General features: G+C 45.7%; 1 protein-coding gene across 1 annotated transcript in view; it reads right to left on the reverse strand.

The window, feature by feature from the left end:
* The window catches only part of LOC137439735 (tripartite motif-containing protein 14), a 76,281-nt gene extending 68,379 nt beyond the window's left edge, over positions 1-7,902 (reverse strand). Inside the window, exon 1 of the mRNA XM_068135785.2 lies at positions 7,851-7,902. The gene's annotated coding sequence lies outside the window, so the exon portion shown is untranslated. The remainder of the gene's footprint in view (positions 1-7,850) is intronic.
* Between the last annotated feature and the right edge of the window lie 7,722 nt (positions 7,903-15,624).

The following is a 15,624-nucleotide window of genomic DNA, read 5'->3' on the forward strand; positions in this document are numbered from 1 at the left end:
TGCGACAGGTTCATCAATCCTAACTATTTCCTAAATGACTTTAACAACTTTACATTACCCGGGGTCTTTCCCTGCCAATCCATTGGCCAACTTACACTATGGGTTCTAAAAACCAATTCCCATTGACCAAACTGTGGTGCCTCTCAATTTGGGCTCTCACTCCCCTGATTCATCTCCCGGTGCCTCGCACAATTTCTGGGCTGCGACGTGTAGCTCTCCCAGCAGGTCTACCCACCTGCACACCTCCACCACTGCAGTTGCCTCCGAGCTTACCTGCTCCTTACCCAAACCTAACTACCTGGGGAAGGCCCTCTGGCGCTCTCCCCACTCGGTGCCCTCTCTGGCACTGGGCTACCCGGGTCCGTCCTCCGGATCCTCGGGCCCCACTGACACTAACGGCTCCCAGAGCCCACCTGCGGCCTCACCTGGCCGACATCCTCACAGTGGTGGAGTGCCCAACCAACTACACACACTAACAGGCTACACGCCCAGCCATTTCCACAACACTAATGCACCCATCCACAATACCATTCTGCAACCGCACCACAAATGCCAATATCCAACCACAATTTACCTATACCCTCTACCTAACACTTACACTACCCGCCCCGGGTACTCGTGAAAGGGGTCCACTCTTCCCCCATCCACACCTTCGCACCATGCACACCACTCCGTACCACTTACTCCAACTCTCTCCACACCACTCATTCCAATACTCCATGTATTCCACACACCTGCACTTGCACACCTGTGCTCTCACACCTGGTGCCACCTGCACCCTTCTCTCCCCAAGCGCTTTCGCGCTGATCCACCACACTCACTACTCATACACTGCTCCACACACCTGTCCAGCTCTCACACAGCATCATCTCATCTAACTACTCCCCTCTGAAACTTGCGCTTCCCAGTCATCCCTTTAAACTATTGCGCTCCCTCGTCATTATAATCCACACTAATCTACCTGCGTCCCCACTACAGGTATCAGTCACTATCTAAACCGTAACGTTACCTAATGTCATCTCTTCTAGATCCCTATCAATATAACCTAACCCACCCGGGCTAGTTTTCACTGCCATACACCCCATAAGCTATAGCGCATTTGCCCCCCAATGGGAAGGGTGGCAGGGATGCCACCCTTACCCACCGGGCCCATCGCTCACTACCAATTTTGCACATCAAATTTCAACAAATCAAAAATTTGCCACTCACTACCCATCATCTGCCAATCTTTACTGCCAATCCTTTGCCAATCATCAAATTTTGTTTTTTTTCTAATTTTGGGTCCAAAACACTAACCTCATCACACAGTCTACTCACTAATGCCTCTCGGTGCGCCAATTCCTGGCCAAAGCCCGGCTTCGTAAAGCCGAGCAATGAATGTGGGTTGTTTGGTGCCAGCGGCTGGATACGTCCCGCATTCGGGGCAGGGACGGGGGCTTACCCGGGCCGAGATCCCACGCACCACCTCGGCGTGGAGCCATCCAATGTCCCGATCTCGACCTGCCGGCACGTCTCAATAGAAAGTGGTCGCCATGACGACCCTTCCTATCGGGCTGCCCGCTCCGCCTAGTGGAGCCCGGACGCGGCCGTTCAAAGCGAGGCCCAGCGTGGATCGCGCACGGCGGTCCTTTCGAACCCGCCGTGGCTCGGATCCCCGCTGGTTCTCGCGGCACGCGAAGCCCGGCACGCACCGAGGGCCCGATTCGGCTATAAGTCGTTCTAACCTCTAACCCGGTTACCATCGATGCTTCACCTGCATGCTTACAAGCATACGCTACCCCTTTCTTGCTCATACATGCAGCCGTTTCCATGCTCCTCGTCGTACCTTCTCTTACACACCTCGGTACACTCATTCCGCTCACCGACTTGGTCACACACCTGACCACCGAACACCTTGGCACACATTCGTCGCTCGCACACCTCACCAACACACCTCTTCGCGCCCCCTCCTCGGTCACCTCCTCTGTGACAATCACAGGTGTGCTCTCACTCGCACACCCAACCACGTGCCTCACTATCAATTCCAGCGTGCATTCCCACTCACGCTCTACCATTCCAGGTGTGCATCCTACCATTCCAGGTGTACATCCTCGCTCACCTGTCACAACCAACTCACGCTCCTTGTCACTCTCACTACTCTCACCTCCATTCTTGACAGCGCACTCACCCTTACTCTTGACAGCGCACTCTTTCCTCATGCACCCGTCCGTTACACACCTCTCTCGCGCACACTCTTGCGCACACTCTCCCGTCACACCCTCTGTAACACTCACCACAGGCGTGCATTCTTCCTTGCCTTTGACAGCGCACTCTTTCCCCATGCACCTGTCTGTCACACACCTTTCTCGTGCACACTCTTGCGCACACTCTCCCGTCACACCCTCTGTAACACTTACCACACCGCGCTTCCATGTGCTCCCTCGCACACGCGCTACGACCGACTCACTCTCGCCAGCACCCTCACTCCTTGGCACGCACTTTTTCCTCACACACCCCAGAGTCGGACTTTCTCGCACACCTCCTTTTTCGCACACCAGACCTGTCGCACACTTCACCAATGGCCTCTCACGAACACCCGGGTCCATCTCGACCCCCAAGCTTCTTAAATCCCCTGGCGCATCATACGCACGACCATATTGGTCACCACTTACACCGGGTCCTCTTCCTCTTCGCTTCTCCTCCATCACCTGCGAATCCCTCATCCGGTTAATGAGCACATCATCACGATCCAAACACAGACTTTGGACCAATTCTTTTACCTCCTCTTTTATCTCTTTCTTATCCTCTCTCCGTCGCTTCTTAATTTCGCTCACCCCTTCTTCCACTTCTTCTAATTTCTGCTTCACCTCTTTTATGTCCCGGTACGTCTCCTCAAGTTCGTCCTCTAAGGCTACCTTGACCGTTTCCATGTGCGTCCTCACCTGCCGGTCCTTCGTCTCCATTACCTCTGTCACCTCGTCCAACCTCGTTGTCAGTCCCTCACGTACCATCTGACATTCCCTCTTCGTCGCTATCAAGTCATCTTTTAGTTCTTTCTGTGTCGCTTTTAACCCTCCTAATACCGCAGTGTTCCTTTGAACCTGCTCCGTTAGTCCTTTTTGTCCCTCCGTCAGCTGTTCCACCTCCTGCGTCAGGTCCTCTATGCCCCCTTGTAACTTTACAGTCCCCTTTCTCACCTCCTTCTCCATGTGCTCCTTACAGTGCCTCACCTCCTCGCGCACTCCTCCGACCTCCTCACTCACCCCTCTTCTGATCTCTTCTCCCATCACTTGCATCTCCTGCCCAGATGCCACCCTCATCTGCTCCATTTCCTCCCTGTGAGCATCCAGTTTGGTTTCTACCCCCATTCTGACCCCCTCTATCTGCTGCCCCATTTGTTTAACTTCCCTTTCCGCTTGGTCCCTCATGTCCCTCAATTTGCCTTCCATACTGTTTTCTAACCCCTCTAACCCCTTTTTCATCCCTTCCATTTGATTCTCTTGAGCGGCCATTCTGTTTTCTACCCCCATTAACCCATGTTTTAATCCCTCACCGGTACCCCTCGCTTCGTCCCTCATTACCCCCATTTGGCCCTCCAATCGCTCACCCAATCGCTCACTATCAGCCCTCATTTCCTCCCTCATTTTCTCGCTATTCTGGGCCATAAGGGCCTTCATTTGTATGAAAAAAAGGTCCAAATCTACCAGCGGCACTACTACGGTCGCGGGCGTGGTCGCCGTGGCCATGTGTGAGGCGCCATTTTGCGCGCCCGTAACCTCGTGCGCGACGACGCTATTTTGCGACCCTGCCACCCTCACTGCTTCGCTCTCCTCATGTCCCTCAATTTGGTCCTGGATCGACCCTGCCTCACTCTCCTCTACCGGAACCCAGCCGTCTTGATCTGCCATAGCGCGACTTCAAAATTCGGGTTTTTATTTTTGTAAAACACAATCAAATTTCGCCGTTATAATTTCGAGCGCGTGAAACGCGCTCGGGTCCAATCTCACTCCTCGACACCAATTGTTACTCTAATAGTACAATTGGTGTTCCAAAATTTCGGCTAAATGAATTTAGTCCCAGGTCCGAATCCAACTCCTGACAACCAATTGTTACGGACACGACTTAGATGTTATGATGGGCCGAGCGGAATGGCCGCCGTGTTCGCACAAGTTACCCGATTACACTCGAACATTGGCCGAATCGCGCTATGCTAAATCAATGAAGGAAAAGGACACAACGGCTGGGATTAAGGCAACGACACAAGGGGTACAGTTCTCAAGACCTCCGGAGGAGGATATAATATTGGTTTTGCAGAACGGTTAGATTACACGACAAGAGGTAAAGCAAAGTAAGATGGGCACTTATACACGGTCTTATCTTATTCCCGACAGACCACAGACAAACGGGACAAGACTGACTTACACGGGGATTGATGGCAGGGGAGAGCAGGCAGTCGATAGCTCAAGGTGCACCTTGGCTCAGGGGCAGAATCGACCCGGTCCGGTCCAGAGAGGCGGGGAGGTATTTCAGCGCTTGGAGGTGGCGTCCTTTCTTCTCCGTAGCTGAGGCGCATCTGACGTCACCTCCGTCTTCCTGCGCATGTCCAGCGGGGAGTGACACGCCCTCGGCTCGTTAGCTCCGCCCCAGATGGAATCGGTCCGCCGCTTCTTATTGGGTGCGGGGGGTTACCGGGCTCCGCCCTTGACGAGGAGCTGACAGTGAGCCCCTGCGTGGTAACCCCGTCGGAGCACATGTTCAATGGCGGCTAACCAAGCCGGAGTGAGGACGCACACTCCCCGCGCCGCCGCCGCACCCCCGCCGCTGTTGTTGTTGTTGGTGTTGTTGTTCCATGAGGAAGAGATGCGGGGAGGTATTGGGAGGTCCTAAACTTACTAACGGTGCCATACAATCACATTCTGGTGCAACGAAGAGTCAGAATTAATGGAAACGAGTCCTTAACTGAGATAGACTAAGAATAACTAGCAAGATGTCCTATAGTTGTCTACGTGAGATGCGGTGAACCTGGGCACGACATTTAATGGGGGAAAAAGGGGAAGGTCGGTTCTACAGAGTGTTGTTTACAGAAAATGGGACTAGGGAATGGGGGATTGGGGATAGTTGGGAAGTATTGGGGAAATAGGGGAATATTTACAAGCGGATATGGATGGAGGCCAAATCCCATATCCGCAACAATATATATATATATATATATATATAATTATATATATATATATATATATATATATATATATATACATATATATATATATATATATATATATATATATATATATATGTCGAACCATAGGGCAAATCAAGTGATTAATGATTTTATTTTTGTTTAAGAATGATTTTTTCGTTCCTTGCAGGTGTCCATGATGTCACTGAAAAAGAAAGAACACATCCAGGTAATCCTGTTCGTAGAAAATTGGAGTCATAGGGAGGTCACTGAGGAATTCAACAGATTCAGACTTATGGGATGGTTCCATACTTATGAGACACCCAGCAAATATATACATATATATATATATATATATATATATATATATATATATATATATATATATATATATATATATATATATATATATATAAAAATAAATATATATACACACATATACACACACACACACACACACACACACACACACACACACACACAGTCTTGGCCAAAAATGTTGGCACCCTTGCACATTTTTCAAATAATGCACCATTTCTTCCAGAAAATTGTTGAAATTAAAAAATATTTTGGTATCCACATATGTATATCTTTGGGTTGCAGTGGAACAAAACAAAAAAAGCTGAAAAAATTACTAAATATGAGCTTATCCCACAAAGAAATCCTAAAATGTCCTGGACAATATTTTTGGCACCTTTTAGATGTTGTTAGAAATAATTAGTTTTCAAGCAGGTGATTCTCCTTTCCTTTGGAATTGAACTCACCTGTGGTGAGTTGCGGGTGCCTGCAATATAAAAATCACTCATTCAACCAGTTGGAATGGCGAAAAGGAGTCATTCTGCTGTTTTGTTTGACCGCAATGAAAATGAAGAAAAGAAAGAAAACCAGAGAATTGTCTGAGGAGGTCAGACACAAGATTGTAGCCAAGCATGGACAATCTCAAGGCTACAAGTCCATCTCCAGAGACTGCAAGGTGGGAGCCTAGACAACTCACACCCGAACTGAAAGAACGGCGAGTGAGCACGTGTGAAGAACTTCTAAAACATTACGAAACAGAAGGCGACACTTTCTTACAGTGCATAGTGACTGGGGACGAAAGCTGAGTCCACCACTTTCAGCCAGAAACGAAGCGGACAAGCAAAGAGTGGTGCCCTTCAACTTCACCGAAGGCCAAAAAATTTTGCCCACAGCCGTCCGCTGGAAAAGTGTGGCTGAAGCTCTTCTGGGATAGCCGAGGCCCACTTGTAGAGCATTACATTCCCAGAGGGACCACAGTCACCAGTGCATCATACTGCGACCTCCTTAAAAACATCTGAAACCAGCATTCAGATCAAAACGTCGTGGACTACTCACTGCCGGTGTTTTGCTGCAGCATGAGACAATGCTCGGCCCCATACTGCCCACGCTACAGCTGCAACGATTGAGGACCTGCATTTTGAGTGTCTTCCTCATCCACCCTACTCGCCAGACATCGCCCCTTCGGATTATCACATCTTTGGGCCACACTTTGGGCGCTTGGTGGAACCACTTTCTGATCCGACCAAGTGTCGGTGCACGAATGGCTACACAAGCAGCCAAAATATTTTTTCTGGAGGAATTCAGGCCTTAGTAAAGCGCTGGAAAAATGCATTGAACACAATGGTGATTATGTTGAAAAATTGTCCACCCTTGTGTCATCCACTATGTTTCAGGAGTATTCCCAATCAATTGAGCTTGTATCGCATCTCGCAATGCGGCACATTCAGAAAACTCTAATGGATAAATTATGTCTAGTGCCATCATCAGTACGATGTTGTGATGCCGTAGAGAACATTAAGAATATCTCGTTCTCTCCGGCCACAAAATCGGTAAACGTTTGTATGGATATTTTATGCGTCTCATGTCCATGGATTATGGAGAACACTAATTGAGTGCTAATTGTGTCTCCAGCCAAGATGTGCTACGAGGTGAGATCATCTTCAATAGCAAAAGGCCAAAGTGGTGGCTATCTTGGCAACCAAGATAGCTGCCATAAAATATTATATTAATTCATCATCATGAGACCTGATGACGATAAAGAAATGGATTTGGACACCAAATGCAAGAGTATAGGCTTCATATGAATCAAAATTGTGCCAAATATCATTTTCAAGTGACGGCCATTTTGTTTTTCATTTTGGAGGGTGGAAGTGTGAAAATTGAGCCCAGCATACAATTTATTCAGATTCAGCACAATAAAATTAGGCTAAAACACTTGGACGCCCGGCAGTGGCGAGTTATGGTTGGTGGCGCCTTTGGCCAAAGGTCAATTCTAGCACCGCACAGGCACTGGCATCGTCATGTATTTTTATGGGGGGAGTTTTAAGGAGTTTTATGTAGGAGTTTATGTAGTTATGTTATAGTTATGTTATAGTTATGTAGGAGTTTTAAGCATCTCCTGCAGGCACAACAGCAGAAGTGAGCTCCCCTACTCTTTCCAAAGAACACCGTGGGATCTTTAATTTCCACGGACTAATGCCTGCAGATGGGACACCCAGGTTAACGTCCATCCGAGGATCAGCACACACAATAATGAATCACCCTGCCTGTGAAACACCGGGATGACAGTTTGTAGCTAGGTCTGGATTCAAACCCAGGCAAGAAAGCTTAGAAGCAACGTCTGCGTACCACGAGGCCATCCTGCTAGCCCAACACACTCGCTAAGGCCTCTCACCATGTTTACCCTTTTGTCCAGAGTCCAAACCCTTAGAGTGCACACGCCTTCTTCGCTGTTTTCCCTCACTCATCTGTCCTCAGCATATGTCATATATCATGGTGTATAGTGCATGTACACAGAGGCCGGGTTTAAGGAACTCTACCGTGAAAGAGAGAAATAATTCAGAATTATCCTCAGATGGCCACACACATTATAAAGAGGGTGAAATTTTTGAAAAGTGTGAATTCCAACACTGATCTCGATACTAACTGGATAGGAAGGGAAGCTCATTTTTTGAAGCCATTTGTCGGCAATCTTTGCTCTCCCATGAGTAAGGAATGGGACTGTTAGTACCGTGAGTTCCCATGAGTTTCAAAGTAACTAAGGTGAATGCCACTTACCGATGAAATGTGATTCCTCTTCTCATTTAATCACGACCATCGTGGTTTTCACAACCATAAGCAGCACATGATGGCATTTCATAAATAATATAACAATGATTTTTTCAACCTGGGAATGGACTAAAATAAAGTGGGAAAGGAGAAAAATCAAGAAGGAAGGTGAATTTTCATAGGAAATATGCACTTTGAAGCAAGTATCTGTATTGATGCAAATGGGATTTTCTGTGTTGTGGGAGAAGGAAGATGGCAGGTGGAGCGCTTTCGGTGGCTTCAGGAGCGTGGATTGAGTGCTTTTGGTGGATTCAGAACCGTGGATTGAACGCTTCCGGTGGATTCAGGACTGCGGATTAAATGCTTCTGGTGGATTCAGAACCGTGGATTGAATCCTTCCGGTGGATTCAGGACTGTGGATTGAACGCTTTCGGTGGATTTAGAACTGCAGATTGAATGCTTTCAGTGGATTCATAACCGTGGATTGAATGCTTCTGGTGGATTCAGGACTGCGGATTGAACGCTTCCAGTGGATTCAGAACCGCGGATTGAACGCTTCCGGTGGATTCAGAACCGCGGATTGAACGCTTCCGGTGGATTCAGAACCGCAGTTTGAACGCTTCGGTTGATTCAGGACTGCGGATTGAACACTTTCAGTGGATTCACAACCGCAGATTGAACGCTTTGGGTGGATTCATGACTGCGGATTGAATGCTTCCGGTGGATTCAGAACCGCTGATTGAATGCTTTCGGTGGATTCAGAACTGCAGATTGAACGCTTCCTGGTTGGTTCAGGACTGTGGGTTGAACGCTTCTGGTGACTTCAAGACCGAAGATTGAGCATTTTCAGTGGATTAAGAACCGCGGATTGAACGCTTTGTGTGGATTCATGACTGCAGATTGAATGCTTCCGGTTGATTCAGGACTGTGGGTTGAACGCTTCTGGTGACTTCAAGACCGAAGATTGAGCACTTTCAGTGGATTAAGAACCGCGGATTGGATGCTTCCGGTGGATTCAGAACCGCTGATTGAATGCTTTCTGTGGATTCGGAACTGTGGATTGAACGCTTCCGGCTGATTCAGGACTGCGGGTTGAACGCTTCGGTTGATTCAGGACTGCGGATTGAACACTTTCAGTGGATTCAGAACCGAAGATTGAACGCTTTGGGTGGATTCATGACTGCGGGTTGAACGCTTCCGGTGGATTCAGAACCGCTGATTGAATGCTTTCGGTGGATTCAGAACTGCGGATTGAACGCTTCCGGTTGATTCAGGACTGTGGGTTGAACGCTTCTGGTGACTTCAAGACCGTGGATTGAGCACTTTCAGTGGATTCAGAACCGCGGATTGAATGCTTCCAGTGGATTCAGGACTGCAGACTGAACGCTTCCAGTGGCTTCAAAACCATGGATTGAGTGCTTTCGGTGGATTCAGGACCGCGGATTGCGCGCTTTCAGTGGATTCAGGATCGCGGATTGAATGCTTCCGGTGGATTCATAACCACGGACTGAATGCTTTCTGTGGATTCAGGATTGTGGATTGAATGCTTCCGGTGGATTCAGGACCGCAGATTGCGCGCTTTTGGTGGATTCAGGACCGCGGATTGCGTGCTTTCGGTGGATTCATAACCGCAGATTGAACGCTTCCGGTGGATTCAGGACTGTGGATTGAACGCTTTCGGTTGATTCAGAACCGTGGATTGAACACTTCGGTTGATTCAGGACTGCCGATTGAACACTTTCAGTGGATTCAGAACCGTGGATTGAACGCTTTGGGTGGATTCAGAACCGCTGATTGAATGCTTTTGGTGGATTCAGAACTGCGGATTGAACGCTTCTGGTGACTTCAAGACCGTGGATTGAGCACTTTCAGTGGATTCAGAACCACGGATTGCGTGCTTTTGGTGAATTCAGGACCGTGGATTGCGCGCTTCCGGTGGATTGGTAACCGTGGATTGAACGCTTCCGGTGGATTCATGACTGTGGATTGAATGCTTCCGGTGGATTCAGGACCGCAGATTGCGTGCTTTCGGTGGATTCAGGACCGCGGATTGCGCGCTTTCGGTGGATTCATAACCACGGATTGAACACTTCCGGTGGATTCAGGACTGTGGATTGTACGCTTTCGGTGGATTCAGAACCGTGGATTGAACGCTTCGGTTGATTCAGGACTGCGTATTGAACATTTTCAGTGGATTCAGAACCGCAGATTGAACGCTTTTGGTGGATTCAGAACTGCGGATTGAACGCTTCCTGTGGATTCAGGATTGTGGGTTGAACGCTTCTGGTGACTTCAAGACCGTGGATTGAGCACTTGCAGTGGATTCAGAACCACGGATTGCGCGCTTTCGTTGGATTTAGGACCGCCCGACCAATTAACGTTCGGTACCCTATCCAGTTCGTATAGAGATCAGTGGAATCCAATCCAAGACATTGAAAGGAAAAGAAAGAGGGACAAGGAATTGTTTAAAGAACCAACGTTTCACGTGATCCTCGCCGTTGCGAATTTAGCTATGCTGTGTGAGGCTGATCGACACATAATTACTAATTACGTCATTACGACGTCTCTGTCCATCAATCACTGGTCAACAGCCAAATTGGTTCTAACTTATTTTCAATTGTTTCTAACTAATTTGGTGCCCACCAATCCGAATCTGACCTTAAAATTTCGCTATCACGTAACCTTGACGTAGTACATCATAAGTGTGGAAAAAATCTTTAGAGCATGCGAATTTATTGATCAAGTCTCAATAAGTCTATTTATTGTCACAAAAAATAATATGAACTTAAAGTTTTTATTTACATCACATAAAAATGTAAATCTCCAAAAATAATATGAACTTTAAGTTTTTATTTACATCACATAAAAAAATGTAAATCTCCAAAAATAATATGAACTTTATAAAATATCACAAAAAATAATATGAACTTTATAAAATATCACAAAAAACAATATGAACTTGAAGTTTTTATTTGCATCACATAAAAAATATAAATCTCCAAAAATAATATGAACTTTATAAAATATCACAAAAAATAATATGAACTTTAAGTTTTTATTTATATCACATAAAAAAAATGTAAATCTCCAAAAATAATATGAACTTTATGAAATATCACAAAAAATAATATGAACTTAAAGTTTTTATTTACATCACATAAAAATGTAAATCTCCAAAAATAATATGAACTTTAAGTTTTTATTTACATCACATAAAAAAATGTAAATCTCCAAAAATAATATGAACTTTATAAAATATCACAAAAAATAATATGAACTTTATAAAATATCACAAAAAACAATATGAACTTGAAGTTTTTATTTGCATCACATAAAAAATATAAATCTCCAAAAATAATATGAACTTTATAAAATATCACAAAAAATAATATGAACTTTAAGTTTTTATTTACATCACATAAAAAAATGTAAATCTCCAAAAATAATATGAACTTTATAAAATATCACAAAAAACATTATGAACTTTAAGTTTTTATTTACATCACATAAAAAATCTAAATCTCCAAAAATAATATGAACTTAAAAAAAAAATCACAAAAAACAATATGAACTTTAAGTTTACATTTACATCACATTAAAAGTGCTTCTGAACTTTAATTTTGTGTTTGTAGGAGCAATCACTTTCACACTGTAAAGTCCAACAGTAGTCGCCCATCATGTTTGGATTGAATCGGCCTTGATATCGAGTCTCCATGATGGCAATTTCCTGGTGAAACCTTTCTCCATGTTCATCACTGACATCGCCAAGATTTTGTGGAAAGAAGTCCAGATGAGAATGGAAGAAATGTATCTTGAGTGACATTCGAGCACCGAGCACCTGGTAACTCTTCAACATCTTGTCCACAAGCTCTTCATAATTTGGTGCTCGAAAATTTCCAAGGTAATTGTTAGCAAGAGCCACAAAGCTATCCCAAGCAACGCTTTCCGGCTCAGATAGTCTCGTTACAAAGTCCTGATTAGTGAGTACAAGACGAATTTGAGGAATATTGGAAACACCCGCCTTTACTTTGGCCTCAGATACAATGCCTTGGAACTTCATTAGCAAGTAGTGGAAGCCAGCACCATCTTGATCCATGGCCTTCACAAAGTTCTTCATCAAACCAAGTTTCAAATGAAGTGGTGGTAAGAATACCTTCTCAGGGTCAACAAGAGGTTTGTGAATTTCAAATGAAGTGGTGTTCCGATGGTATACTGGTTCTCAAAAACTGCATGTGCTAGTGAAAATTGGATATCATAATCGAAATCTAAAGGTTCATGTTGGTTAGAATCACCTCAAAATATACTAGAACCATAAAACTTTTGAAATTTTGTTGACCAGTGTTATAACCCCTCCTTTCCTTTCGCCTATCGTGGCGATCTCCACATTACAGAATGCATAACCTAGTCTGTTCCAAGATTCACAAAACAATTCGACAATTAATATAAGTGATTTACACTCCCGGCAGCCCTATAATTACTAACAAGGAATGATTTACTGTGCAGAGGTGATTAGTAATTACAAAAAACGTTACACTGATGGAAAAAGTTTGTAAACATCGAAATGACTAATACAGTAAACAGAGATTCAAATGTAAAACGTGGTTCTGAAAGTTACATCTCGTGTTCTCACGAGTCCGTTGTACGTATTATAATTTATGTACGTAGTACAAGCAGATGGAGCAAGAAAACGTGTTTTTGGGGTGTAATTTGGGCACTGCGTCACTCGGGGCGGTCGCCCCGTCTGCCCCTCTCCCCCCCCCCCCCCGCCCCCCAATCCACACTACCTCTCTCCTTCCTGCAGGATCTAAACACATCAGCAAAGTACAAGTAATATATAATTCCATTTCTGAGACAACAGAGTCCATAAATCATCAAATGGCATTGAGTTTGGTCCAATGAGTTTGGTTTAGTATGAGGATGTCATTGTTAATCACACTTTTTACAAAACACAGATAGTTACACCCGAAACAGCCACTTGGATAGTTGTTGAAAGTCACCGCATGATTGGCAATTCGTCGGTATTTTTGAATAATTTCTATGTAATAATTTGAGAGTACACAACATGGTAATTTGAAAAATCATAACGAGCACGAATTAAATATTATATCCTGAACTTTGTGTTCATTGTAAAACGTTCAGTAAAGTCCTTTTTCATCTCATTCGCACAAGGGCCTCGGCCGACGTCCCACCACTTAGTCAAGGTGGTTGTGGTTGTGGTTGTGGACGCCTATTAGTATTATGACCTGGTTTAATTAATCTCGTCGAGCAATTAACCTTTCCTGCAATTAGGAGTGCAGGAAACAAAAAAGTTTTAACTCCGAAGGAACTTTCAGAGATATACGAGATTTCACTGATTTTAGTAACAATTGTAATCCGAACAACACAATTTACAATTGATACAAATGGCGATTCTTTTCTTTTTTACTCTGTTACAAAGTTTTACGATAACGAACCTGTTCGTTGTAGCTTTCGGACTTGTTTACGCGTTAATAAGTACCTTGTACAGTTCGGTGTACTCCACTGTTAAATACAATAACTAAACCGCATTACATGGAGGACGACGAAGGTATATTAATTACTCATTGATTTGTAACGATAACTTTACAAGTGAGTATTGCCGAACCCGATATGTAACTTATACTCCTATAGAGTACGATGTTGGGAGTCTGAACGGCTTAGTGTTAAAATTAAATATATATTTATATATATCGAACCTCCTGTTCCGTTTCATACCTGATCACCTGCTGAAACCTTTGCGCAGAGAGCCTTCGTCGGACATCGTATGGATGATCCCTTCGTTTGACGAGCAGTGGGCGTGGCAGGTTCTGAAGACGTAATAGCTGTGCGGTGTGCTCTGATTGCGTGTTTCTGTTACCTCGGCCAAACCGCAGTGTGCTCTGATAGCGTGTTACCTCGGCCAAACCGCAGTGTGATCTGATAACGTGTTACTCCGGCCAAACCGCAGTTTGCTATGATAACGTGTTACCCCGGCCAAACCGCGGTGTGGTCTGATAGCGTGTTACCTCGGCCAAACCGCGGTACGCTCTGATAGCGTGTTACCTCGGCCAAACCGCGGTGCGCTCTGATAGTGCGTTACCTCGGCCAAACCGCAGTGTGCTCTGATAGCGTGTTACCTCGGCCAGACCGCGGTGTGCTCTGATAGCGTGTTATCTCGGCCAAACCGCGGTAGGATCTGATAACGTGTTACCCCGGCCAAACCGCGGTATGCTCTGATAGCGTGTTACCTCGGCCAAACCGCAGTGTGCTCTGATAGCGTGTTACCTCGGCCAGACCGTGGTGTGCTCTGATAGCGTGTTACCTCAGCCAAACCGTGGTGTGGTCTGATAGCGTGTTACCTCGGCCAAACCGCGGTGTGCTCTGATAGCGTGTTACCCCGGCCAAACCGCAGTGTGCCCTGATGGCGTGTTACCCCGGCCAAACTGCAGTGTGCCCTGATGGCGTGTTACCCCGGCCAAACTGCGGGATGCTCTGATAGCGTGTTACCTCGGCCAAACCGCAGTGTGCTGTGATAGCGTGTTACCCCGGCCAGACCACGGTGTGCTCTGATAGCGTGTTACCTCGGCCAAACCACGGTATGGTCTGATAGCGTGTTACCTCGGTCAGTTAGCGGTGTGGTCTGATAGCGTGTTACCTCGGCCAGACCGCGGTGTGCTCTGATAACGTGTTACCTCGGCCAGACCACGATGTGCTCTGATAGTGTGTTACCTCGGCCAGACCACGGTGTGCTCTGATAGTGTGTTACCTCGGCCAGACCGCGGTGATAAGGGGAATGAACGAACAGGAAAAGAGGAGGGAAGAATGCGATATGAAAGCCTCAGCAATTGGCATTTCCACATAAGTAAGAAAAGGTTGGAATGTTCCCAAGGCAGTGTCTTAAGTCAGGGTTCTCCAGTTTCTGGTGGTGGCAGCTTTTCTTCTCTTCTGCGAGTGACCAGCTTCCAAAGTTAAGTAAATTATTTCGGATTTGTCTCTGTTGTTGTAGTATGTGTTCCACCTTTGTTTGTGTCGACAATTTGCCTTCTCTTCTTGAAAAGCAAGTCCGACCGAAGGCAACCTCAGATTACTCCACAATGCCCATAAAAATGGTATCCATTCTCAAGAAAGTCAGAAAACAACATCTGGCCAAACCCAAGGCTGAACTCTCAAACCTGTATCCTCCCACAAACATCAGGTGGTACTTTGTCAAGTCCGACTGGAGTATTCCCCCCTCTACTTCCTCTCTCACTTCAAATGCCATCACAGTCCCCGCTGCTTTGAGTATTTTACTGAGATTGACTTGAGTATTTTATTGAGATTGCATGGGGTATTCGGAGATACCGGTAGCTGATGAAAATTTACATAAGACAGCATTTGTGATAAAATATGGCATCTATGAGCTT

This window comes from Myxine glutinosa, chromosome 1 (genome assembly GCF_964187855.1).
Source record: "Myxine glutinosa chromosome 1, kmMyxGlut1.1, whole genome shotgun sequence".
Taxonomy (NCBI): domain Eukaryota; kingdom Metazoa; phylum Chordata; class Myxini; order Myxiniformes; family Myxinidae; genus Myxine; species Myxine glutinosa.